The sequence below is a fragment of the Equus przewalskii genome, chromosome 10 (assembly GCF_037783145.1).
Source record: "Equus przewalskii isolate Varuska chromosome 10, EquPr2, whole genome shotgun sequence".
Classification (NCBI taxonomy): domain Eukaryota; kingdom Metazoa; phylum Chordata; class Mammalia; order Perissodactyla; family Equidae; genus Equus; species Equus przewalskii.
This window is the reverse complement of record NC_091840.1, coordinates 52,807,344-52,833,533: the sequence shown is the minus strand read 5'-3', so window position 1 is coordinate 52,833,533 and position 26,190 is coordinate 52,807,344. Positions and strand designations below refer to the sequence as shown.

At 40.6% G+C, this 26,190-nt stretch overlaps 1 pseudogene; it reads left to right on the top strand.

Moving 5' to 3' along the window:
* Positions 1–4,870: 4,870 nt before the first annotated feature.
* Positions 4,871–25,153, top strand: LOC103556587 (myosin-4-like; annotated as a pseudogene).
* Positions 25,154–26,190: the final 1,037 nt, after the last annotated feature.

The window sequence follows — 26,190 nt, the reverse complement described above, 5'->3', positions numbered from 1 at the left end:
GTGAAGATCACAGAAACCTATATTATTTCCAGTTCTGTGAGGACAATGGGGGGAAATGCTACAGAGAAGCTTTTATCCAGACTGCTTCAAAATAGCATCCAAAAGCACTCTCCTAATTTAGATTGAAGCCATCCTTTCCACCCACATCTAATCATAAAGAACCACACAAATACTAGAGGGCTTAGTACTAATTTCCTCTTTCCTATTTAGACAACCCTTAGAGAGGCAAGAGTTAGGGAAATGTCTCTCCCTCACTCAGCACTGCTGCTCCCCTCTCCTTATCCATACTCCACAAGGCTCTCTGACCACTCCTGGTGGTTCATGCCAGTCTCCACTGGAATATCACTGTCTCCTTTGAGAGCCTTTAGAATCTAAATGATCACTCTATCTGCAATAGGTCAAAGCTCTGACTTTTAGGTAGAGAGTCCTTGTTAGCTATACATAGGTGTATAACTCAGCATGTGTGTCTTGATCTTATCTATAGTTTCTTCTTTTATCCTTTAGTTCCAAAAGTAGTACATGTGTTTGGTAACATTTACATCCATAATTTAGATATTAAGTTCCAAAAGAAGTAAAAATAAATTAGTTGTGAAAATCTTAGAGAAAAATCAGAAGACATTTCTTCTTTCTGACTTAGAGTCTAAGATTTTTGGTAAGTCACTAGATTTCTGTGAATCATTTTCCATAGAGATTAAAAAAGAGAGAGCCTGACCACCTATTCCACAATATTGTATCAAAAGGAATAAAAAGTATATAAGATTCAATTTGTCAATGTTTTAAAGAGAAATTCTAAGTCAACAGGATGTATAAAAACAGTGAACACATTTAATCAGTAATTTAAGCTTGCAGACGATAGTCAAAAATATCACACCAGATCTTAGGGACACATTTAGAGTAGACAGATTTCCTGTCATATTCAGCAACAGCTGTGTATGTGGCAAAACCCAATTGACAAATATCATGGGCATATGTGATAGCCCCCTCATCTTCTCAATCCACAAAGAGCGTCTTGTGGATACCCAGCTTAAATAAAAATGTGTAGTACCCACCTCATTAGAGCTACAGCTAGTCATGAGGATTTGCCTGTGAACTAGGAATGCATGTTTGTGTCTCCTCCCGTTATGCGGTGGTAACATGCATGGAACATCACACAGCATCCTGTTGTCCCCTCAGTGAAAACATATGAGCCGGAGATCTCCATGCCAAGTCCTCCAGAAAAGGAACAGAAGTGTTTATATCTATTCTAAATCCCTTATGTCTCCCCCATTGGTCTATCATCACTGCCTAATCTGAGAATTCACTTTCTCCCTCATGTTTAGACTTTCAGACTTAAAAAGAATCTATCACGAGTGTTTCTAAAGTCCGGACCTGGGCTAGGAATTTTCTGCTTTAATATCCATCACTCGCGGCTTCCAATCATAGTGTCAGATCTAAAATTCATCCCAGCTCCTTAATGGCTCTGAGTGCTAACAAAGTAATTAGTTCTAAACTCATGTCAAGCTCATTCTGTCAGATCAATTTTATAGGCAGGAGACTAAGTGGGAACCTGGCTTTGAATTCTGTGATGAGTGATGCAACAGCAAAGCTGGAGAAACAGCCTCAGAAGCCCTGAATCCCCATCCCCTATCAAATGCCTATAAAGAACCTTAGATCATCCTCTGTCAAATTATTTATAGGTGACAAGAAATATTTCTAATTATATCCATTCACAGCCATGGTCAGTGAATATTGTGCAAAGAGATTGCCAAAAAAAGATTTTGCCAAGTAGGTTCCCAGCTAGGACAGCTGAGGGGGCTGCTGTGTTTGCAGAATGGTCTCTATAAAAGTGGAGCTGAGATGCCTCCATCCTGTCCTTCCTCAAAATTCTTTAAGGTATGTATTCGTGGAAGAACATTCGGCTAGTTTTACATGCCTGATGATAATGATTATTTACTTAAGGGAGATGACTACTGTTTCCAAGATTTTAGTTTTTCTTTCCAATAGCCTAAGGATGACACTGTACACAATATAGTTACTAGTATTTTGTGATTAAATGGAAAAAAAATAAAAGAATCCGCATTCTCCTGTTTGTTTTTTCTTTCAACAGTAGTTGTCTGCTTTGAGCCTGCCACCTTTTTCACCTGGTAACACAAGAGGTAAGAGTAATTTATTATTACACTCTAAAGAACAAAGGGATATTGCTACATATTAAAGAGCTACCATTTTATTTCCTGGTTTAGTATCAGGAATAGGATACAAGGAGCAGCTCTTCTTTAAAAACGCCTTCTCACAAAATTTTCACTTTTGAGACCATTTAACCACACAAAATTTAATGAGTCTTCTCTTTCACAAGTTGTTAGAACTTCAGAAAGACTGCAACGATCACCTGTATATTTAATGTGAACTACTTCTGCAATTTAACCAATAAGGATATATTGGAGAGGTGGAATGGTAAAATCAACAATGTGTTGATCTGGAAGGAAAAATTTCTAGGTGCCAATCCAGGCTCTTCGCTGACTCTAGTTGCCTGGGTCAAGCCAGTTGGCTTTTACGTATCTTGAAATACAGTGTGTTGCAGTGGAATGAGCACTGAACCTGCACTTAGGAGAACGGGGCTCGTGTCCCAGCACCACCACTTACACCTCTGTGACACTGAACGACCCTTCACCATTCTGGGCCTTAGTTTCCTCAACAGTAAAATGAGGAGGCTGGATTCTAGTTGACTACTAAGGTCCCTCCAGCTCTTGCCATCTGTGATCTAAGTCTGTAGTTTCCAAAAACTCTTCCACAGAATCAAAACATTTAATGTACCTCCCCCAACTCCATGCGTTGGGACCTGTACTTTTAGAATTATGTTAGGAATATACATAATGATGAAAACTACTATACATTTAATAATTATTTTAAATGAGTTTATACTTAATGTAATAGCTATATTCACTTGGGAAAGAGGAGAAAACATATTGCTTGTGTGGGAATGTTGCTTGTTCAAAGTTGAGGCAATTGTCACTGCGCAGGTGGATTCAAGGAACCCCTGCAAGAACCGTGAGGATCCTTGGGGGCTTGTGACCCACAAGCTGGGACTGATCTCAACGAGACCAGAAGGGTAACACCCTTTCTGTGTTTTGTGGATACACTGTATTAGAGTAATTTCTACATGGTAGTGCGTTGTTAATTCAAAGTTGCCTGGTATAAAAAAACAAACACAGAAACAAAAAATAATGTAACAGAACAAGACTTCTCCTTCGAAGAAAAAAACTCTAACGTTAAATGTTCCAATCTCTATCCCAATAGAAATATGTCTAAATTTGACTGTATCATCAAGAGACTTTTACAGGCATGAACTAGATTGATTTCAGAGACAGAGTATGTGGCAAATTCCATCTCTAAATAAGCTGAGAGGAAGTTTAATGCTCACGACAAAAGACCAAGACTCCTTTCAGAAAGCCTAAGAAAGGCAGGCTATTGTTGCTGTTGGCAACCAAGACGCTGCTTTCCACAAACCAGCCCCTTTCCCACTCCACAGAGGTCACCTTCTTTAACTCTGGCCACTCATCCTGTCCTTGCTGTCAGGACAAGAGGATTTATTTCTTCATAATTAATTTGTCAATGGGAAAAATTTTGTAAGTTCATTTTGGCTTGAAACTTTATACTAGTTATCCATTTTAGAAGAGATATTTAAAGGACTGGTATTTTTATAAAAAGAAGAGGAAGAGTGAGAGAGGTATACCTAAAATAATAAGAATTAGATAAAAACAACCAGTATGCTAAAATCCAGCTAAAAACAAACAGAAGTATAGACTAAAAATATACAATTACTATGAAACTTTTTTTAATTTAGATGTTTTTCTTCAAGAATCTTTTAAGTTATCTTTTGTTTTGGTAATACTGCTGACTTTCACACAGTTTAAGAATTGATGAAAGAGGGCCGGCCCAGTGGTGCAGCAGTTAAATGCGCACGTTCCACTTCGGCCGCCCGGGGTTAGCCAGTTCGGATCCTGAGTATGGACATGGCATTGCTTGGCACGCCATGCTGTGGTGATGTCCCACATATAAAGTGGAGGAAGATGGGCATGGATGTTAGCTCAGGGCCAGTCTTCCTCAGCAAAAAGAGGAGGATTGGCAGCACATGCTAGCTCAGGGCTAATCTTCCTCAAAAAAAAAAAAGAATTGATGAAAGAGACAATTTTGACTTAGGACAAAATTATTTATTAGATTTACAGCTTTCATTGTAATTTCCTTTCCCTTTACTTATCTAACACCTGTCAGTTAACTAGGAGCTTATTTGTGCTTACTAAGTGTTTTCAATCTGGACTATGTCCTGGAAGAACAGATGTACTTTTTCATGCATCCAATTTTAATAATTTTTACATCCAATTTATACATCTGATTTTAATAAGTTGGGGAAGGAAAAAATTTGCCTAAATATTTGAGTTTTAAAAGCAGGTTCATTTAGATTGTAAAGCCACTGGAAACTGCTATTTTCCATTTCTTTGTATCATTGCAATGTCAAAAAAGGGAGAGGAGGGAAGTGGCAAAAGGAAAGGAACGAAAAGCAAACAGAAAAGAAAAGATTCTGAACACACTTGGGGCATCACAAATGTTGGTGACTGAACATGAATTCTTCCATACTTCTCAACTAAGGCTTACAATGTAGAGGATAGAATGGAGGATGAAAACGTCACATAAATTAAGCTGCCAACATACGACTGTCAAGCCAGTGATCTGATCTCTCAGCACCATTCATAGCACACAGGAGTGATACCTACAGGCAGGCAGGAGAAAACAAGCATGGCCAATGAGACACACTATCCTGAAGTCAGCAAGACAATGACCACCGCCGCCCAGGTCACCTCCAAGCTCTGTGTCTTCCCTCCAGGCACACCTGCTGCTGTGTCGCCACCAGTAACCCGCAGCCATGAGTTCTGATGCTGAGATGGCCGTCTTTGGGGAGGCTGCTCCTTACCTCCGAAAGTCTGAAAAGGAGCGAATTGAAGCCCAGAATAAGCCTTTCGATGCCAAGACATCAGTTTTTGTGGCTGACCCTAAGGAGTCCTTTGTGAAAGCAACAGTGCAGAGCAGGGAAGGAGGGAAGGTGACAGCCAAGACTGAAGCTGGAGCTGTGAGTAAAACGTCTGGAGATGATTTGATGGTGCCTCGTTTGCAGTTAGGTTAGCTGACACTTAGTTTTTGACCTGGCCTCTCTTATTTGACTTGACAGACAGTAACTGTGAAAGAAGACCAATGCTTCCCCATGAACCCTCCCAAATATGACAAGATCGAGGACATGGCCATGATGACTCACCTGCATGAGCCTGCTGTGCTGTACAACCTCAAAGAGCGCTACGCAGCCTGGATGATCTACGTGAGTTCATTCTCTCGGCCTTCTGCTCACGCAGGTGCTTAGTATTTGTGAAAAATAGTACATTATTAAGGTCCCCATGAAATAATTATATTCCTTTCTTTTCTTTTTTGGCAGACCTACTCAGGTCTGTTCTGTGTCACCGTCAACCCCTACAAGTGGTTGCCAGTGTACAACGCCGAGGTGGTGACAGCCTACCGAGGCAAAAAGCGCCAGGAGGCCCCGCCCCACATCTTCTCCATCTCTGACAATGCCTATCAGTTCATGCTGACTGGTGAGCGGCTCAACTGTTTTTATTACCACCTATAACCACTAAATGTTAAAGCTAACAAGACCCATAGAAATAATTGAATCCAATCCCCTCATAGAGAAGAGGTTACTAAACCACAGAGAGGTACATATTGTTAAAGTGAGGGCTAAAACTCAGTTCTCCTGATTCCACCACCATGATTTTACCAGATCATCTTACTGCTCCATCCCAATTAAGTTTAATTTGTTTACAGTCTCCTTGCTTGGAAACACATGATTTATTTTATATATTTGAGTAACAAGGGTAAGATTAAGTAACAACTGAATGATATTGTCTGTACAAAAGTGAAAAGTATGTGTTTAATCCTTTTAGCACCTAACAGTCTTAGTAATTATGAATTGGAAACTTTTAGAAGTATTGTTCTCTCCTTAAAAATGTCAAGGCCCATTTCAGGGATGATAACCTCTCTTTGAATGAAGATGGTATTTGGGGCTACACGTAGCATACAAACAGAAACTATTTTCCTCCCTTAAAAGGATTTTGTTCTGATTGAGGCACCCTCCTCACCTGACCTTACAATGACCCTAAGCACACATTTGGGAAGGCAGATCAGACTCGGAGTTTCAGTCTGTGGCCATAAAACAGAGAGATGCGTGTGAGTGTGTGTGTGTGGCCAATTGATCCATTTAGAAACTAAATTTCAACCTTGGCTTGATTAATACTATTTTAACCTATTAAATTACACTCCAAACCCTTACCATATTATGCATTTCTCAATTATATGCATTAATCAACAGGAAGCCATGCCACTGAAATCTACAGACGACAACTAGAGAACATGTCTAGCTTTGGAAAGCACTGCTCTTTATTTTAAACCAGAAGGACATACTTCCTGTGGGGGCTTAAGGAATTTAAGAAATGACAACACGTTTCTTTTCCCCAACCTAAGAAGCTTTAGAATTAGACCATATATAACTTTACAATAATATACTGAAAAACTCCATTGAGAATGACACTTATCCTCAATGCCCTGAGTGTTTCCCTATAGGAAGTGTTGTTTGCATAACTGGTACATATGGTGACTGTCCACTGTTTTCCTTCTAGATCGGGAGAATCAGTCTATCTTAATCACGTACGTATTACTACTCTGAGACTTCTTAGTCTTTGATTCTCACTGGGAAAATGACAAACCAAAAGGAGAAATTAATTAACGCCCCCATCGATACTAAAGCAATGGCATGATCAGCCTGGAACTAGATGCTGTTTTCAGTTTACTGTAGGGTTTAGATTGCATCAGAACGTAAAATAACAACGTCCCAAATCACATCATCTGCTAGCCCAGTCTTGAAAGTTCCACAGAACCTTCCTGGGAGTGGGAGATGCAAACCCCTTCTTTGTGCACAGTCACACCTGGTACAGGGCAGTGAGCAACGTACAACGTTCTGAAGGCTGAGCAGTTTAGAACTCTTACCAGGGGTTCATTTTTAAGGCCTACTTGAGGAATGTCTGCTCCTTCAAAGCTGTAATTTGTGTCATGTCTTTAGTCAAAGGAAGCTGAAGAACACTTGCATTGCTTCAGAGAGGTGTTTGCTAATTGTTTCATTTACTACACAGTTGTTGAGTGGCTGCTTTTCGGACCCCTCAAGCCCAGGCCTCAGCACCTATTACAGAGCCTGGCACATTTTAAGCACTCAAGAAATATGTGCTACATGACTAATGAACAAATTTCTCTACTTCTTGTCAGTGCAAAGCAACAGAAATAATAAGAGCTGTATGTAGGCTAAAAAGAAAGATCTAAGAGACTCTGACGACAACATATAAAGACAGATGCATAAGGCAGGAAATGCTGATGGTGGAAGGAGTGTCACTTGTCGTAGAGCTCGCTTGCTCACAAGTTTGCTCACTGTTTGGCAGTGGAGAATCTGGTGCCGGGAAGACTGTGAACACCAAGCGTGTCATCCAGTACTTTGCAACAATTGCAGTTACTGGGGAGAAGAAGAAGGAGGAACCTACTTCCGGCAAAATGCAGGTGGGTCTGACGGCCATGCTCTGACTCTGGGCTCTCAGGGAAGAAGCTCCCGAGCCCAGATGTGAGGTCTGCTCTCGCCTTTGCAGGGGACTCTGGAAGATCAGATCATCAGTGCCAACCCCCTACTGGAGGCCTTTGGCAACGCCAAGACCGTGAGGAATGACAACTCCTCTCTCTTTGTAAGTCTCTCGGTCACAGAGGTGTTTTCTCAGCCCTTAATGCCTGGGAAAGCATCTCTGAATTATTATTTCAACATCATCTTTCTTATGCCCTCAAGTCTTATATATAACATTATCTTTTCTTACTTTCAAGGGTAAATTCATCAGGATTCATTTTGGTACCACAGGGAAACTGGCTTCTGCTGATATTGAAACATGTGAGTAACAGAAATCAATTATATCCCCAATGCCAAGGATCTCCTGTGTGAGAAATGAATATGTCTTGGGCCTGGCATGCTTTATTTCTTTGTAGGGGTGGTAAGAGCAACTGCAATGGTGTCTGTAGAGATGTAATATGTGGACCCTCATGGGAACATTCAGCTGAAATCTCAAGGGGCTGATGTAATTTAGCTAATGACCTCAAGCTCCAAAATCACTCCAAGAACTTTATACTTTTTCCCCCTAATCCAATGTCTCCTTTCCATTGCAGATCTTCTGGAGAAGTCTAGAGTTACTTTCCAGCTAAAGGCGGAAAGAAGCTACCACATTTTTTATCAGATCATGTCTAACAAGAAGCCAGATCTAATTGGTAAGAAAGAGTTTAAATTTATAAGCTAGAAGTTAACTGTTTTATTAACATCTTCTAATGTAAAACACATACCCTGAATTCTCTGTACCCAGAAATGCTCCTGATCACCACCAACCCGTATGACTATGCCTTTGTCAGTCAAGGGGGGATCACAGTCCCCAGCATTGATGACCAAGAAGAGTTGATGGCCACAGATGTAAGTTACGCCAGTAGCTTTTTAAAAAACTCCTTTAGTGGGCCGGGCCCACGGCTGAGTGGTTCAGTTCACGCACTCCACTTCGGCGGCCAAGGGTTTCACCAGTTCGGATCCTGGGCAAGGACATGGCTCTGCTTGTAGGGCCATGCTGAAGTGGCACCCCACATGGCACAACCAGAGGCACTCACAACTAGAATATACAACTATGTACTGCGGGGCTTTGGGGAAGAGGAAGAAGAAGAAAAAGAAAAGAAGATTGGCAAAAGATGTTAGCTGAGGTGCCAATCTAAAAATAAAAATCCTTTATGTTCGGCAAGGACAGTAACAACACATTGTAGGTGTGGTTAAACATATAGTATAAATTCTCCTAAATAGGTTACAGTCTTCTGCTCTAACTTTTGTCGTCTTCTCTCTCTTGGTAGAGCACCATTGACATCCTGGGCTTCACTTCTGATGAAAGAGTGTCCATCTATAAGCTTACAGGGGCAGTAATGCATTATGGGAACCTGAAATTCAAGCAGAAGCAGCGTGAGGAGCAAGCTGAGCCAGATGGCACTGAAGGTACCAAATAAACCTCCATCCGGATTTAATGAGAGAACATAGGCAAAAAGCCAAGTCCAAACTCACACTTCCTTAAGAAATGAGCTCCTGATGGACAGCGTAAATTTACCCCCACACAGCCTTTCCACAAAATGATTTACTCACTACCCCCACTATGAATTGTGAAGCCCACAGTAGGTCACGTTGCGTACCTGAATTGTCTCTCTGCAGTTGCTGACAAGGCTGCCTATCTCCAGAGTCTGAACTCTGCTGACCTGCTCAAAGCCCTCTGCTACCCTAGGGTCAAAGTCGGCAATGAGTTCGTCACCAAAGGCCAGACTGTGCAGCAAGTAAGTGCACGACCTCAATGAATCACACACTTCCCTGGCCTTCATGGCATGTCTTTAAGAAGGCCAACAAACATTACTCTGTCTATGAAGGTGTACAACGCAGTCGGTGCTCTGGCCAAAGCTGTGTATGAGAAGATGTTCCTCTGGATGGTCACCCGCATCAACCAGCAGCTGGACACCAAGCAGCCCAGGCAGTACTTCATCGGGGTCTTGGACATCGCTGGCTTTGAGATCTTTGACGTGAGTTAGTAGAAACTTTGTGGCAGAAAATTACAAATCTTGCTGCAGAGGTCAATACTGGAAAAGGTCTATGAAAAATAGCTGCACTGTAAATTAAATTGACACATGAAATAAAACCAAAAGTCCATGAAAGGCCATGAACTTGGGGCTGAGATAGATCTGGACTCACATCCCACCTCTGTCATTTCCTACCTGTGTGAACTTAGATGACAGGAATGGTATCGAAGTGTGATGACACTTCCTAGCCAGCAGCAGCAGAAAAGACACAGGAGGGTAGAAGGGGTGGCTATAGGCACGACCTAGCCATACCATGCTAAGAGGGCAGTGAGGCTAACCAACGAAGAAAAGCTCCTTTCCAAGAGAAGGCTTTATTATCAGATGAATGTTAATTTGTATTTTCTACTTAGTTCAACAGCCTGGAGCAGCTGTGCATTAACTTCACCAACGAGAAACTGCAACAGTTTTTCAACCACCACATGTTCGTGCTGGAGCAGGAGGAGTACAAGAAGGAAGGCATTGAGTGGACGTTCATCGACTTCGGCATGGACCTGGCTGCCTGCATTGAGCTCATCGAGAAGGTTCGCTTGCTTTTTGAGATTGCAGAGTAAACTGCTGAACGGTACTTAAATTAAAAGTGTAAATCCTTGGTACAGACTATGGGAAAAGATTTCTACTTGTAAACAAAATCAGGAAAAGTTCCTTCTTTTGCCAACTGTGAGGTGGGCATTCTGGTAAAGGGAGACTGAATCTTTTCTATAAAGTCCAGAACTCTATATTTCCCCACAGCTTGCAATGCAAGCCTTGTGTTTACAGCCACCTTTCCTTAAAAAAGAGCACTGATGAAAGTAGCTTTTACTTCTTCTTTCTTTGCCATCCTCAGATTCATTATCACTGGCATTTGAAATATGAATTTCTAGTGTTCTAAAGCAGAGGCTCTTGAACTTCAATTGTTCCCAAGACTCACCACAAGCACTTAATGAATGCAGATTTCCCTAATCTCGCCCCAGAAATACTTTTTGCTAAGTGGAGGATGGAGCCTTGGAATCCACATTTTTATCAAGCGATTCTGATGCAACCAGTTTGCACACTTGGAGAAATATGGCTCTAAAGCCTTTGGGGCAAAGACCCCAACTCCACGAGGGCATGCCCTCCATTTATCCTACTCTCCATCAATCCCGGAGCCTGACACAGCACCTGCATCCTGATAAGCACCCAGGAAATATTTGTTAAACGAACAACTTCTCACCAAAGGCACGAGTTTTCATTAACTATAAGGAATTCAAGTATGAATTTACTCAAATAGGATGCTAATGTTACATATTATTTCTACAAGCAGACCAAATGCTAATGGTTTTTGTTTCTTTTTATTCTTTCAGCCGATGGGCATCTTCTCCATCCTGGAAGAGGAGTGCATGTTCCCCAAGGCCACAGACACCTCCTTCAAGAACAAGCTGTATGAACAGCATCTTGGAAAGTCCAACAATTTCCAGAAGCCCAAACCTGCCAAAGGCAAGGTTGAGGCCCACTTCTCACAGGTGTACTATGCTGGCACCGTGGACTACAACATTACCAGCTGGCTTGACAAGAACAAGGACCCCCTGAATGAGACCGTGGTTGGGCTGTACCAGAAATCTGCAATGAAGACTCTGGCTTTCCTCTTCGCTGGGAGACAAGCAGGAGAAGGTGGTCATTTTTAATGCCATTAATATGTTCCTAGAGTCACAAAATAGAAATATACTGTTCATCTGAGACAGATATAGTTATAGCAAAACCTAACAAGAAAATACTGGCCAATATGGTTCTAATGAAAGGAAGTATATTTAACAAGATTGGTACAGTCTTAAGAGCTTAGACGTTCAGAGCTAAAATTGACACTCTAGATCATTTAGTACATGGCTTATTCCACCAATGAGGAAACAGAGACTCAGAGAGGTTAAGTGACTGCTCAGGGTCAAACAGCTATTTTCTACCATTTTAATAGTACTAGTTCCTTCAAGGATCCAGCTAAGCTGGAGGTGAGGAAATTCTTTGTCAGGGCACTAGTGCTTGAGCAACTGAAGTCTGTTCTCTTAAGTCCCCTAAGACCAGAGGTGCAGGCAACAGCATGGAAGCACAGGCAAAGAGGAAACAGGACTCCCGCGGGTCAGGAGGGGCTCGCCTACCTGGGACCAAGCAGGAAGCTTTACCTCCTCTGGGGGATGTGTGCACTAGGGAGGCCTTGCTACTCTGTCTCCTGGGCACTGCCTTCAGGGAACAGACTGCAGATTTGAGTAGAGGTGTCCCATGCCTCCCCGACACCTACGCTTTTCACTCACAGTTCCTATTTGCTATTGTCGTTGTTTTCCTCGATGCCTATAATGTGAGCCAATGCTTACATTTTCTTAATCCACAACTGAAGGAAGGAAGACACGGAAAGAAGAATAGGAAGCATACAAGTGAATGAGTGCAAATTTAAATTCCAAAGGAAATGTTGGCAGTCCTGCTGTCTATGGATAGTACTTAAAAGGCTGTTGCAAATAATTTTAATTTTTCTATTTTATTTTTCAGAAAGTGGTGGCGGAAAGAAAGGTGGCAAGAAAAAAGGTTCTTCTTTCCAGACAGTGTCAGCTCTTTTCAGGGTATGGTATATTCTTGAATTTCAAAGGATTACTTTTGTAAAAAAATTTTAACTTTATAAACTTTAACTTTATAAAATTTTTTAAAAAGAAATCTATGGTGAAACTGAAGAAAGTAGTGATGTACTAAAAAAATATGAAAAATTCCTTACAAGAAATTTAACAAAAAGAATACCCACAGTGTGTCTCTTCACAACAAACCTTAAGATAAACGAGTGATTTCCCCATTTAAGCCCCAAATCTAAAAGATCTGGCATTGAACAAATTTCACGTGAAATCAAACCCTCTCTTAAAAGCAAGCACTGTATTCAGTTACATCTACTTCATACGACCAAAGTCTTAATGTACTTCTTCTCTGATTGGCAGTGCTTGAGAAACATAAACTGAGGGTGACTGGTTTTGTGTAATCCATCATTTCCTATCTGTACTCTATATGCATGATTTCTCTTGGCCATTGTGTTTGGTCTTCATTGAGATAGCTCATTAAAATGTGAAACGGGGGCACATTAACTATGCACATTGATTGGAACTCTCGTAGATGCAAACAAATTATTTTAAAACTTTTCATGTGGATTTACAGGAGAATTTAAATAAGCTGATGACCAACTTGAGGAGCACTCACCCTCACTTTGTACGTTGTATCATCCCCAATGAAACTAAAACTCCTGGTAAGACACATCTCATATCCAGATAAGACTCCAGTGTGACTTTTCATTGGACTGTTATATAGAAAACATACCTCTTTTTTAGGGGCCATGGAGCATGAACTTGTCCTGCACCAGCTGAGGTGCAATGGTGTGCTGGAAGGCATCCACATCTGCAGGAAGGGATTCCCAAGCAGGATCCTTTACGCAGACTTCAAACAGAGGTTAGTGTCTCATTATTTTTCCCTTTCAATGTGTTAGTTTACATAAAAATCACCACATAGTTCAAACATTTTTTAACTTTTCCTTGAAAAATGAAATGCAATTATTTGAAAGGTGATCATTAAAAAAAGGCTTGATTTATATTATCATAAGTTTTTCACCATATCTTCCCAAGTTTTACTGAGAAGCACTGTAAAAGCACTCGTTGTTTTAATGAAGTTTTTCCTCCAAAACTCAATCTATCCCTTTTTCAATGATAGCTACCAAGAGTTCCACCTTTTTTTTCAGTGAAAAAAAAAGATATTTTTATATTTTTTTTATTCTGACAGATACAAGGTTCTAAATGCAAGTGCTATCCCAGAGGGTCAGTTCATTGACAGCAAGAAAGCTTCTGAGAAACTTCTAGGGTCTATTGACATTGACCACACCCAGTACAAATTTGGTCACACCAAGGTACCACCAACCCAAATTTCTATCATAATTTCATCATCTTTAGCCTTTCTCAGGAGTGGAAATAACATATTTAACTTGTTCTTTGGCAAGGTTTTCTTTAAAGCTGGACTGTTGGGAACTCTAGAGGAGATGCGAGATGAAAAGCTGGCTCAACTCATCACACGCACTCAAGCCATGTGCAGAGGGTACCTGATGAGGGTGGAGTTCAAGAAAATGATGGAGAGGAGGTGAGGGACCAAGTATAAGTTCTTCTTCCCCACATTTTCATAGTTGCAACCAATGCAGTCATTACTTTTGTTGAGGGATGGTCACTTTTCACCTTCTTGTTCATTTGCATCTTTTTTTCTTTCCTACAGAGAGTCCATCTTCTGCATCCAGTACAATGTCCGTGCCTTCATGAATGTGAAGCACTGGCCCTGGATGAAGCTGTATTTCAAGATCAAGCCCCTCCTCAAGAGTGCAGAGACAGAGAAAGAGATGGCCAACATGAAGGAAGAATTCGAGAAGACCAAAGAAGAGCTGGCTAAGTCAGAGGCAAAAAGGAAAGAACTTGAAGAGAAAATGGTAGCTCTGACGCAAGAGAAAAATGACTTACAGCTCCAAGTTCAATCTGTGAGTATTATAGATTGTACAATCACTATCTGACGGGATGTGAGAATTTTTTAATTTAAGGTTTATAAATAAATAGTTTCCATTGAAACATTTGTTGGAATTGTTTGCCTTTCAAAATACTAAGACTCAGACCTAAAGAGGCAATAGATGCAAAGTCACCAATTACGTTGCATATGTTCAACGCACGTTCACACATAGTTTGGTCATCAGTGAGCAAAGTCACAAAAATATCCACAGACCATTTCCTTTCTTTATAAAACCTTCTATTAGATTAGACTGTTCTCTCCTTAGTGAATATTTTTGTGCATAAAATAGAAGTTATGTCATTTTCACCAGGGCAGAAAAGGGCTAAATTAATCCCCCCTCAAATGCAAGAAAACTGAGTCCTAGAATGAATAAGTGACTTTTCCAAAGTAGCAAAGGTATATATTTTGCCAAAAGGCTAGTCTTCCTGGTTTGACCTTCCACACATGAATATTTGGAGGAAATCTGTTATTATACTTAATCAGTAGATTAAAATTACTAACATTTTGTCCACTGGATTTTTAAAAGTTGTCAAGTTAGTTGGCGAACGTATGGACTGAACCGGTTGAGTCATTGCAGTTTCCACCTTTTAATAAGTTTTTGTGTGTTTGCAGATAGAGCTTAGACAAATGAAAGTGCTTAATTTCCCCCTTTAGGAAGCAGACAGTTTGGCTGATGCAGAGGAAAGATGTGACCAGCTGATTAAAACCAAAATCCAGCTGGAGGCCAAAATCAAGGAGGCGACTGAGAGAGCTGAGGATGAGGAAGAGATCAACGCTGAGCTGACGGCCAAGAAGAGGAAACTGGAGGACGAATGCTCAGAGCTCAAGAAGGACATTGATGACCTTGACCTGACACTGGCCAAGGTTGAAAAGGAGAAACACGCCACAGAGAACAAGGTATGAATCATAATCTGCTCCATCATATAGAGGTTCTGCCATCCAACAAAGCTGCTTTATTGCAGAGACCATTTCTTCTCAATTTTCCAAGGTGAAAAACCTCACAGAGGAGATGGCAGGCCTGGACGAAACCATCGCTAAGCTGACCAAGGAGAAGAAGGCCCTCCAAGAGGCCCACCAGCAGACCCTGGATGACCTGCAGGCAGAAGAGGACAAAGTCAGCACCCTGACCAAAGCTAAAACCAAGCTAGAGCAGCAAGTGGATGATGTAAGTGTGAGAAGCACGGTGTTTCCTCTTAGGACAAAATGAACTACTGTGACATGCAACTGTCAATGATGCTCATAAGCCTTTAACTGCTGATGTGAAACTAATACTTAAAGTTCTCATCGGGGCCGGCCCGGTGGCGCAGCGGTTAAGTTCGCACGTTCCGCTTCTCGGCAGCCCGGGGTTCGCTGGTTCGGATCCCAGGTGCGGACATGGCACTGCTTGGCAGCCATGCTGTGGTAGGCGTCCCACGTATAAACTAGAGGAAGACGGGCACGGATGTTAGCTCAGAACCAGGTTTCCTCAGCAAAAAGAGGAGGACTGGCAGTAGTTAGCTGAGGGCTAATCTTCCTCCAAAAAAAAACAAAAAACAAAAAATAAATAAATAAATAAAGTTCTCATGCTATTTGGTGTATCTTTTAAAATTCTCTGTGTATCTTTGCGGGCTAGTAACATATGGTTCAGTGCTTAAGAACTAAAATAAATAAAATCTATTATAAATTTAGCTTGAAGGATCTCTGGAACAAGAAAAGAAACTGCGCATGGACTTAGAAAGAGCCAAGAGAAAACTGGAGGGTGACCTAAAATTGGCCAAGAATCCACAATGGACATAGGAAATGACAAACAGCAACTTGATGAGAAACTCAAAAAGTGAGTATGATACAGTTCAGTTGTAACCTGCTTGCTATCTGTCAATTCAAATTAAATATATGTTTTAAAGATCTCTAAAATATTACTTCATGGCCTATGGGAAAAAAAGCAAATAATCACATCTTAGACTTTCATATTTCATGAAAATGGTACATTAGTGACTTGTCAACCATGCACTAATCACTCCCTCAACACCGGCAGTATAAAGACACTCGATTATACATAAAAGAAGACTGATGAAGAATTGACTGTGAGCTAATGTGTCACTCTACTAACAGGAAAGAGTTTGAAATGAGCAATCTGCAAAGCAAGATCGAAGATGAACAGGCCCTTGCGATGCAGCTGCAGAAGAAGATCAAGGAGTTACAAGTAAGTCACAACTTCCACTTTTTCTGGGCATTACAGGAATCAAAACTGCCACGAATTCACATGAATGTCGATATGTCACTCCCAGGCCCGCATCGAGGAGCTGGAGGAGGAAATCGAGGCAGAGCGCGCCTCCCGGGCCAAAGCAGAGAAGCAGCGCTCCGACCTCTCCCGGGAACTGGAGGAGATCAGCGAGAGGCTCGAAGAAGCTGGTGGGGCAACTTCAGCCCAGATTGAGATGAACAAGAAGCGGGAGGCTGAGTTCCAGAAAATGCGCAGGGACCTGGAGGAGGCCACCCTGCAGCATGAAGCCACGGCGGCCGCTCTGCGGAAGAAGCACGCGGACAGTGTGGCCGAGCTCGGGGAGCAGATAGACAACCTGCAGAGGGTCAAGCAGAAAATGGAGCAGGAGAAGAGTGAGCTGAAGATGGAGATCGATGACCTGGCTAGCAACATGGAGACTGTCTCCAAAGCCAAGGTCTTTATTAAGTTGTCCCCTTCTCATCTTTATTTGCAACAATTCAAAATGGTCAATATCTATATGACTATATGATGTCTATATGGCGATATTTATATACGACCATATCTAATGTAACTGTACAAATTTTAGATGTTATCTCAAATTTTAAAATTACTCTTAATAGGCATTACTATATTAAATTGAATCATTTCAGTCTTCAAATATTATTTGTAGAATTCACTCTAAACTTTGTTACTATCACTGTGAAAGAATGCAGTTACGGAGAAAACATATAAAAACTATATAATTTTCACAATCATTTATTTATTCATTTAGCCAAAATTATGTGCCTCTACATCCAAGGCACTGAAGCAGGGCTTTGAGGTAGATAGAAAAGTAAATAAAACTCAGCCCCTTTCCACAAGTAGTTACAGACCTTCAAATCCCAGAGGTACAAAGAGAAATATATCATCTTTTCCTGTTTTCTATTTCCCACCACAGGGAAACCTCGAGAAAATGTGCCGCACGCTAGAGGACCAGCTTAGTGAAGTGAAAACGAAGGAAGAGGAGCAGCAACGCTTAATCAATGACTTGTCAGCGCAGAAGGCACGTTTACAGACAGAATCAGGTCAGTAAATGAATATAAGCAGCCCGCAGAGAGGTGGAGAATGAAAGGCGAGCCGCCACCTGTGTTTACCTATCAAACGCAAACCACTTCTCGGGCCATGTACACCCATTTATCATTGATTAGTTATTCCTTCATCTTTTTATTGTGAGATGGTGAAAAGAATGATTTAAGCTGTAATTGGAAAAAAATTAAGCTCCCTGAACTGAGGAGATTTTTGTTGGCTCAGGATTACTCAAAAAAAAATGCCCAAATCCTAAAATATCAAAGAAAGTTCACACTTTTTTGAAAAAGCAAGAAGTAACCTTCTCAACAGCACCAGAGCTCTTCGCTTATTCTTTTCATCATGTGAAATAAAAGAGTTCTAATGTTATTTCATTCTTTAAATTGTTCTTCACCTAGACAACAGAACTGAATCACTCATGTTTTATCTTTCACAGGTGAATTTTCACGACAGCTAGATGAGAAAGATGCTCTGGTTTCTCAGCTATCCCGAGGCAAACAAGCATTTGCACAACAGATCGAGGAATTAAAGAGGCAGCTAGAAGAGGAGTCTAAGGTGAGAATTTTCTGTTGATACTTTCAATCACTTGAGCTTTGCAGCATGACATACCTATTGAACGTCACATAGAGAATATCAATGATCAGTATGTAAACTTAGATTGCACACTTTTTGCTTGGTCCAGGCCAAGAGTGCTCTGGCCCACGCCCTGCAGTCCTCCCGCCATGACTGTGACCTGCTGCGGGAACAGTATGAGGAGGAGCAGGAAGCCAAGGCTGAGCTGCAGAGGTCAATGTCTAAGGCCAATAGTGAGGCTGCCCAATGGAGGACCAAATACGAGACGGACGCCATCCAGCGCACAGAGGAGCTGGAGGAGGCCAAGTACGAGCTCTTAGTGAGGAGGGCAGAAAGAAATAAAAGTTAAAAAACAGAACATGGGAGGCCAGCCTGGTGGCATAGTTGTTAAGTTCGGGCGCTCCGCTTCAGTGGCTGGAGGTTCACAGGTTCGGATCCCAGGGGCAGACCTAGTACTGCTCGTCAAACCATGCTTTGGTGGCATCTCACATAAAATAAAGGAAGATTGCCACAGATGTTAGATCAGTGACAATCTTCCTTAAGCAAAAAAAGAGGAGGATTGGCAACAGAGGTTGGCTCAGGGCCAATCTTCCTCACCCCTCCCCCCAGAAAAAAACAGCAAAGGCAAAATAAAAGACAGAATAATCGAGGCATGGAGATAAGTAAAGGATTTCATCCTATTTTATTGTATTCCCACTCTACAATCAAATGTATTCAAATACAATCAAATATACTCTAATTAAGTATATTATCCTTCTTACAGCCCAGTGTATGCCTATTGGAGAATGGGCCAAGACCAGAGCCCTCTTCTCCTTCTGGTCTGTTACAAATGTGTCTCAAATTTCTTTCCACCAAAATGAATTAATAATTATCAGCATACCCTTTATGAATTAAGTAGAACTAATTTCATTTAACACAAGGAAAAATGGAGACATGGAGACTATCTGGCACATTATTATGAATATTTTAATTAATGATAATCAGTTTATTCCTACCTGGAGTATTGGAAGTCCAGAATAAAACTATTATACTCTGTCATCATTTAACTAACAACCAGTATCAATGAACTTATTCACTAATAACACACTTTTTGTGGAATAAAACTCATGGGAGTTACACGTCGAAGGAAAATAACCATTATCTTTCCTGTGAAGGAAGCTTCCCTAAATTTGATTTATCTCAGTAGTTGTTAGAATGAAACAGAATGAGAGGGTTTGGCAAGCATGTGCAGAGGGTGCACTCTGGATAAGCGTGTGGGCTGGCGAGGTCATGAATTAGGTGGGGTGGGGAAGAGAGCAGTAAGACTTTGGATGATATCTGGGAAGTGTAATAATCATGGAATAATATTTATTGTCTGGGGTGACCAAACCCAGAAAGTAACTGACTACTTCTATGACCTTGGACCCGTCATTCTGGGCCACAGTTTCCTCTTTGTAAAGAGGACTATACTAGAAAATGTTTAAGGATCCTATTCAATGCTAACATTCTTTGATGATATGCCTCCTGTTCCTGGCTGTGACTTCTTCCTCACTCTCACATCCTCACATCCTCACATTGCTCACTCAGCTAAAGTGCGTACTCATAATCAATCTCTCTCTCACACACACACCACCACCACCACACACACAAAAAATGGCCTCAACAATATATTTGACAACTCCTGAGATATAAATAAGAATTCACTAGAGAAAACAGAATTCTAGAACAGATAAAATGGCTACTGAGAAGATATTTTAGAAAATCTTAACTTGTGGACATAGGAGCAAAAACTCTTGGGGAAAGCATGCTTTCCTAGTCAGCAGCTTTCTAAAGTTCACTGTGGTAACTTTGAATCCACTCTTGGTCACTCACACTGACCAACTTTTCAGGAAGAAGCTGGCCCAGCGTCTGCAGGATGCTGAGGAACATGTGGAAGCCGTGAATTCCAAATGCGCTTCTCTAGAAAAGACAAAGCAGCGGCTCCAGAATGAAGTGGAGGACCTCATGATTGACGTGGAGAGATCTAATGCCGCCTGCGCAGCCCTCGATAAGAAGCAGAGGAACTTTGACAAGGTGGTCCACAGTGACCAGCTTCCTATGGGGAAACTGGCATGATTCTTGGTTACAGAAGCTTAGTTCTGATGTCCTTCCAGGTCCTATCAGAATGGAAACAGAAAAATGAAGAAACTCAGGCTGAACTGGAGGCCTCCCAGAAGGAGTCCCGTTCTCTCAGCACTGAGCTGTTCAAGGTGAAGAATGCCTACGAGGAATCCCTGGACCAACTTGAAACGCTAAAGCGAGAGAATAAGAACTTGCAGTGTGAGTCTTTGTAATCATTCTATTTCAAAAATGGTATGGAGGGATCTTTTCAATTTTTCCTTTTTCTCGACTGAATTTGGTATTTTATTATTAAACCATAGAGGAGATTTCTGACCTGACCGAGCAAATTGCAGAGGGAGGAAAGCATATCCATGAATTGGAGAAAGTGAAGAAACAAATAGATCAAGAGAAGAACGAACTACAGGCTGCCCTAGAGGAGGCAGAGGTACGTGTTCCGTTTACTCAGCTACACATCATAAATAAATGGAAAAATTAATAGCAACTCAGGTGTATTGTGTTGCAAGCCTTTAAGGGATAACTCATGTAATTCAGTGAGAAATACTGAATTGTACCTTGGAAATGCAGAATAGGCAAAATTAAAATGTATGAAACTTCATGAGTTTTTTTAATACCTTCTTGGACAAATCACCATAATGTACAAAAGGAAAAAAAGCTCTTTAGTTAACTTCAATGTTGCTTTTTTGAAAGGCATCTCTTGAGCATGAAGAAGGCAAAATCCTTCACATTCAACTTGAGTTAAATCAGGTGAAATCTGAGATTTACCGGAAAATTTCTGAAAAAGATGAAGAAATCGATCAGCTAAAGGGGAACCATCTCAGAGTTGTGGAATCAATGCAGAGCACCCTAGATGCTGAGATCAGAAGCAGAAATGATGCCCTGAGGATCAAGAAGAAGATGGAGGGAGACTTTAATGAAATGGAAATTCAGCTGAACCACGCCAACCGCCAGGCTACTGAGGCAATGAGGAATCTTAGAAACACACAAGGAATACTGAAGGTACATTGGACAAACACACACGGTGTCACACAGTCTGTGTGTAATTGTGTAACTCCAATTTTAAATTTTAGGAGGACTATTTGCCATAAATCATCTAAGTAATATGGTAATCAGTTGAAAATTTTATGTACACAGCTGAAAAATAGCTTAACTCTGGAAAGCCCAGGACAGAGTTTATACTTTCAAGTGAAGAGAAGTGGGGTGGGGAGACAGAGGAAGTGATGAAAGAGGCCACTGCACAGATCTCTCCATTTATGTGATGTATATAAATATCTATTTATAATATAACCTATTTATATATAATCTATTTATAATATAATATATAAATATCTATAAAATACATATATCTATATTTGTTTAATATATAAATATATATAATAACACCATTAGAGTAGCTCATCTCTAAGGATACTTTCCTGATCCAAAATTTTGTAGTTTTAGCCATGGTATTCTTTTATGATTCAGGATCTAAAATAATATAACATCATGTTCTTTAGGGTAGAACTGCTATCCTCAGCTACAAAAAATTTGTCATTAAAGGGACTTGCAAGTTTTTCCTATCTAATCATACTCTAAGTTATTAAGATCAACATGTGTCCATGACCCTAAATTTGCATTTGCTTTAATTGGAGCATGAGTAAGAGTCATTTTCTCTTTCTGTGTAGGACATTCAGCTACATTTGGATGATGCCATCAGAGGCCAAGATGATCTTAAAGAACAACTGGCAATGGTTGAGCGCAGAGCTAACCTGATGCAGGCACAGATTAAAGAGCTGAGGGCATCCCTGGAACAGACTGAGAGGAGCAGGAGAGTGGCAGAGCAAGAGCTTCTGGATGCTAGTGAGCGTGTGCAACTCTTGCACACCCAGGTGAGGTTCAGGGCTATGGTTGAGCAAATGCACTCCCTGTAGTTGAAGACAATTTGAGAGGATAAGCTTGTTATAAAGTAAGAAGTAATCTTGGCAAGGGTCCCTTGCTGAAGTTCTGGAAAATGTACATCGGTAAGTACATACTGAGGCCTAGCTGATTCACAAGTATATTTATGGACTGACATAATCATGTTGATTTGAAATAATTTAGAGTTCTAGAAGCTTTTGTAAAAAAGCACAAAGACCCCCTACTAATAACTATATACACAACATTGGTGGCCATCTTGTCTTTTGCAACTCTAAGCTACAAATAGCTAAGCGAATAAAATACAGGAGAAAGAATAAGCCACAGGTAATAATTACATATTGTGTATGCACATAAAGCTAACTTCATGGGATATAAAAAGAAGCTCTTATGTTCAAATTCATAGAGGCCATCATTACTGCTAGTCAGCATTTGTTGTTTATAATGGACTTGTTAAATAAATGGTGGTATAGCCTCACAGTGGCGAAAATACAGCCATTTGTTGCCATGGAAAGATGTTCACAACACAGTAAGTAAAAAAAGCAACTTAAAAATGATATATAAAGTATGATCCTCTTTGTTAAAAATATACAGGAAACATCTAGAAGGACAAAGAAAAGTGTTATCAATGATTACCTCTGGGTGGTGAGAGTACAATAATTACTGTCTCTTTTTTTACAAATTTGCATGTTCTATTTTTTTACAATAAACATATATTAATGTATACTTTTTAAAGTTATAATATATGGAAATAGCCATCATGAAAAAGTTAAAATCAGATACTACAAATAATTTTAAAATCAAGTTAAAATGTAGCAGTTTTCTTTTTCATTATTAGTATCCTTGAACTGACTGAATATTTCAAATCCTGTCAACTTTCCAAAAATGAAAGACTCTTGGCTTGTTTTTGTATCAATAATGATGCTATTTATCCACTTAAAATATAGAGCCAAGAAATGTAAATAAACAACCAAAAATTAATAATCTATTTTTCATGAGCCGTGGGGTGCCACATGGTGAAGCACTTCAAATATTTTCTTGGGGTAGGGTTTGTGCTTTATGCTTACAAGCAGACACTGACAACAGTCAAATGTGTTTGGTATTAAAAATTAAATTTTATCTGGAAGAATTTAAGAGAACTTTTATTAACAGAGATGTGGGTAGAAGGAAGAGAAGGCATATACTTAGAATCAACTTTTGACTTGGTTTTTATTCTGAATTATTTCTAACGATCAATAATTTATGCCTGTGTACACTAGTAAAAATGAAAATGTAAATAGTTATAATGAAATTTGCTTTTCTTCTTTTTTATTAACTTGAAACAGAACACCAGCTTGATCAACACCAAGAAGAAGCTGGAGACAGACATTTCCCAGCTGCAGGGAGAGGTGGAGGACATTGTCCAGGAAGCTCGCAACGCAGAAGAGAAGGCCAAGAAGGCCATCACCGATGTGAGCAGAGGGCAACGCAGTGGTGGTCAAACTTGAATCTTGATGTGCTATCTCAGCTGCCTCAACTGATCTTGTTTTACTGTGAATTAGGCGGCCATGACGGCTGAGGAGCTGAAGAAGGAGCAGGACACCAGCGCCCACCTGGAGCGGATGAAGAAGAACCTGGAGCAGACGGTGAAGGACCTGCAGCAGCGTCTGGATGAGGCCGAGCAGCTGGCCCTGAAGGGTGGGAAGAAGCAGATCCAGAAACTGGAGGCCAGGGTGGGTCTCCACCACTTCATTCAATTCCTGGCCTGTTCACGCAGCTAGTTACAGCCAATTGTTAAACTCCTTTGTTCTCTTCCAGGTGAGGGAGCTTGAAAATGAGGTTGAAAGTGAACAGAAGCGCAATGTTGAGGCTGTCAAGGGTCTGCGCAAACATGAGAGAAAGAGTAAAGGAACTCACTTACCAGGTGACCAGCCTTTTAGGTTTTCCATATTTTATTTTCACGAGTTTTCGAATAATGACAGTATCTATTTGCTACCTCTTTCATTTCAGACTGAGGAGGACCGTAAGAATGTTCTCAGGCTGCAGGACTTGGTGGACAAATTACAAACCAAAGTTAAAGCTTATAAGAGACAAGCTGAAGAGGCTGTGAGTATCTTCACAGAGAGTATTTCAAATACTGTCAAATTCCCAAAAATGAAAGATTCTTGGCTCATTTTTGTATCAATAATGATGCTATTTATGCACTTAAAATATAGAGCCAACAAATGTAAATAAGCAACCAAAAATTAATAACCCATTTTTCATGAGCCATGTGGTGGCACATGGTAGAGCACCTTAAATATTCTTGGGGTAGGGCTTGTGCTTTATACTTACAAGCAGACACTAACAATAATCAAGTATGTTTGGTATTAAAAATTAAGGTTCAGGAGCAGGTCTAGGTTTTGTGCAGTCTGAAGTTTCTAGAATTTAAGAGGCTTTCTTTAAGGCAAAGAACACAAAATTGGGAATACAAAATTAGGTATGAAAATGAATATTTATTTAGAATGAAAAATGTTACTACTAATTACTGGAGCCTTAGAGATTCAGGTTCATTTCTTCTGAGACCTCTTTAAGCAATTTTCCAGACACGTTAGTCCAGAAATGCTTCTTGGTACAACCCACTTCCCTCCCTATCTAGAACACTCTACAACTCCCAGCAATTCCCAGCACTCATAGGGGCTGTGCAAATGAGGGCTCTGATGTCCAAGTCTTATTTAACTTCATAATAAATCCATCTCAGAACATTTCTTTTTCATTTGGCTGCAGCTATCTTTCTCATCCTGTTAATTCTGAAAACTTCCTTAAGGTTTTTCTTTTGCTTTCTCATTCATGAAGCAAACCTCGTAGCTACTTCTAGTAACAAAGGCAATAAGAACCAGAAAATGTCAAGTTTTCCTGTTCTCTCAAATGCATTTCTTTTCTCAGGAGGAACGGTCTAACGTCAACCTCTCCAAATTCCACAAGCTCCAGCATGAGCTGGAGGAGGCCAAGGAACGGGCTGACATCGCCGAGTCCCAGGTCAATAAGCTGCGGGTGAAGAGCCGGGAGGTTCACACAAAAGTCATTAGTGAAGAGTAATTTATCCAAGTGCTAAAAGTGACCAAAGAAATGCACAAAATGTGAAGTTCTTTGTCACTGTCATATGTCACTGTAATGTCAAGGAAATAAAATCTGCAGAGAATTTTGCAATCTAAAAATACATGTGTCTCTTAATTACAAGCTCCATAGTGCTATTAGAACTAATTCAGTTATTCAGCATTTGTTAAGCCCCTACTGCGTGCAGAGATGATGACAGAAATGGATGTGGTCAGTGAACCAACTTTAACAGAAGGCAAAAGAAATGAAGTGCTCTGAGAAAACACAAAGATGGTTAATGCACGCTCAATTCCATTCAACCAGTTTTACTGAGTACCAAGTGTGTGCCTGTACAGAAATGGGCACCAAGCATATGACAATCATCCCTGCCACTGAGGAGCTCAAGCCAGCAGGAGAGACAGCAATTCAAACAGATTATGGTACAACATGCATATTCTGACAGAAGTATGACAACAAAGTGGGACAATAAAACAGAGTGGGCTGCTCACCTAAGCAGTCCAGAAAGGATTCTCTAAGGAGACTGTGAGCAAGCTCCTAAAAGATTAGTAGATAGTTATCAGGTGAAAAAGAAAAGGAGATGATCATTCTAAGACGATAAAACAAGCATGAGATTTCAGAAGAGTTTAAGCATGGGCTCCATGAGCGAAAGACATCAGATGAAGCCAGAGACAGAAGTTAAGACCTACTGTGAAGGGTCTAGCCTCATAGGCAGTGTTGAGGAATTACGACATGCCTCCAACTGGTGAGACTTCACAAGGAGGGGAGTCGACACAATTCTGGCAGTATTATGGAGGATGGAGTCAGATGGGAAGACCAGAGCCTGGGAAGACTGTTAAGGCTATTAAAATGGTCCAACTTAGAGATAACAGTGATGGAAATGAACGAGAATGCAGAATGAAGGCAGGATTCTAAGACTTGTCTAAAGAAAGGACTGGGAGAGCACTGAGGAAGTTAAACAGTTTCAATGCATTCAAACTTCCCAGTTACTCTATGGTTATAGATTTTATTTCCTTTTGGGG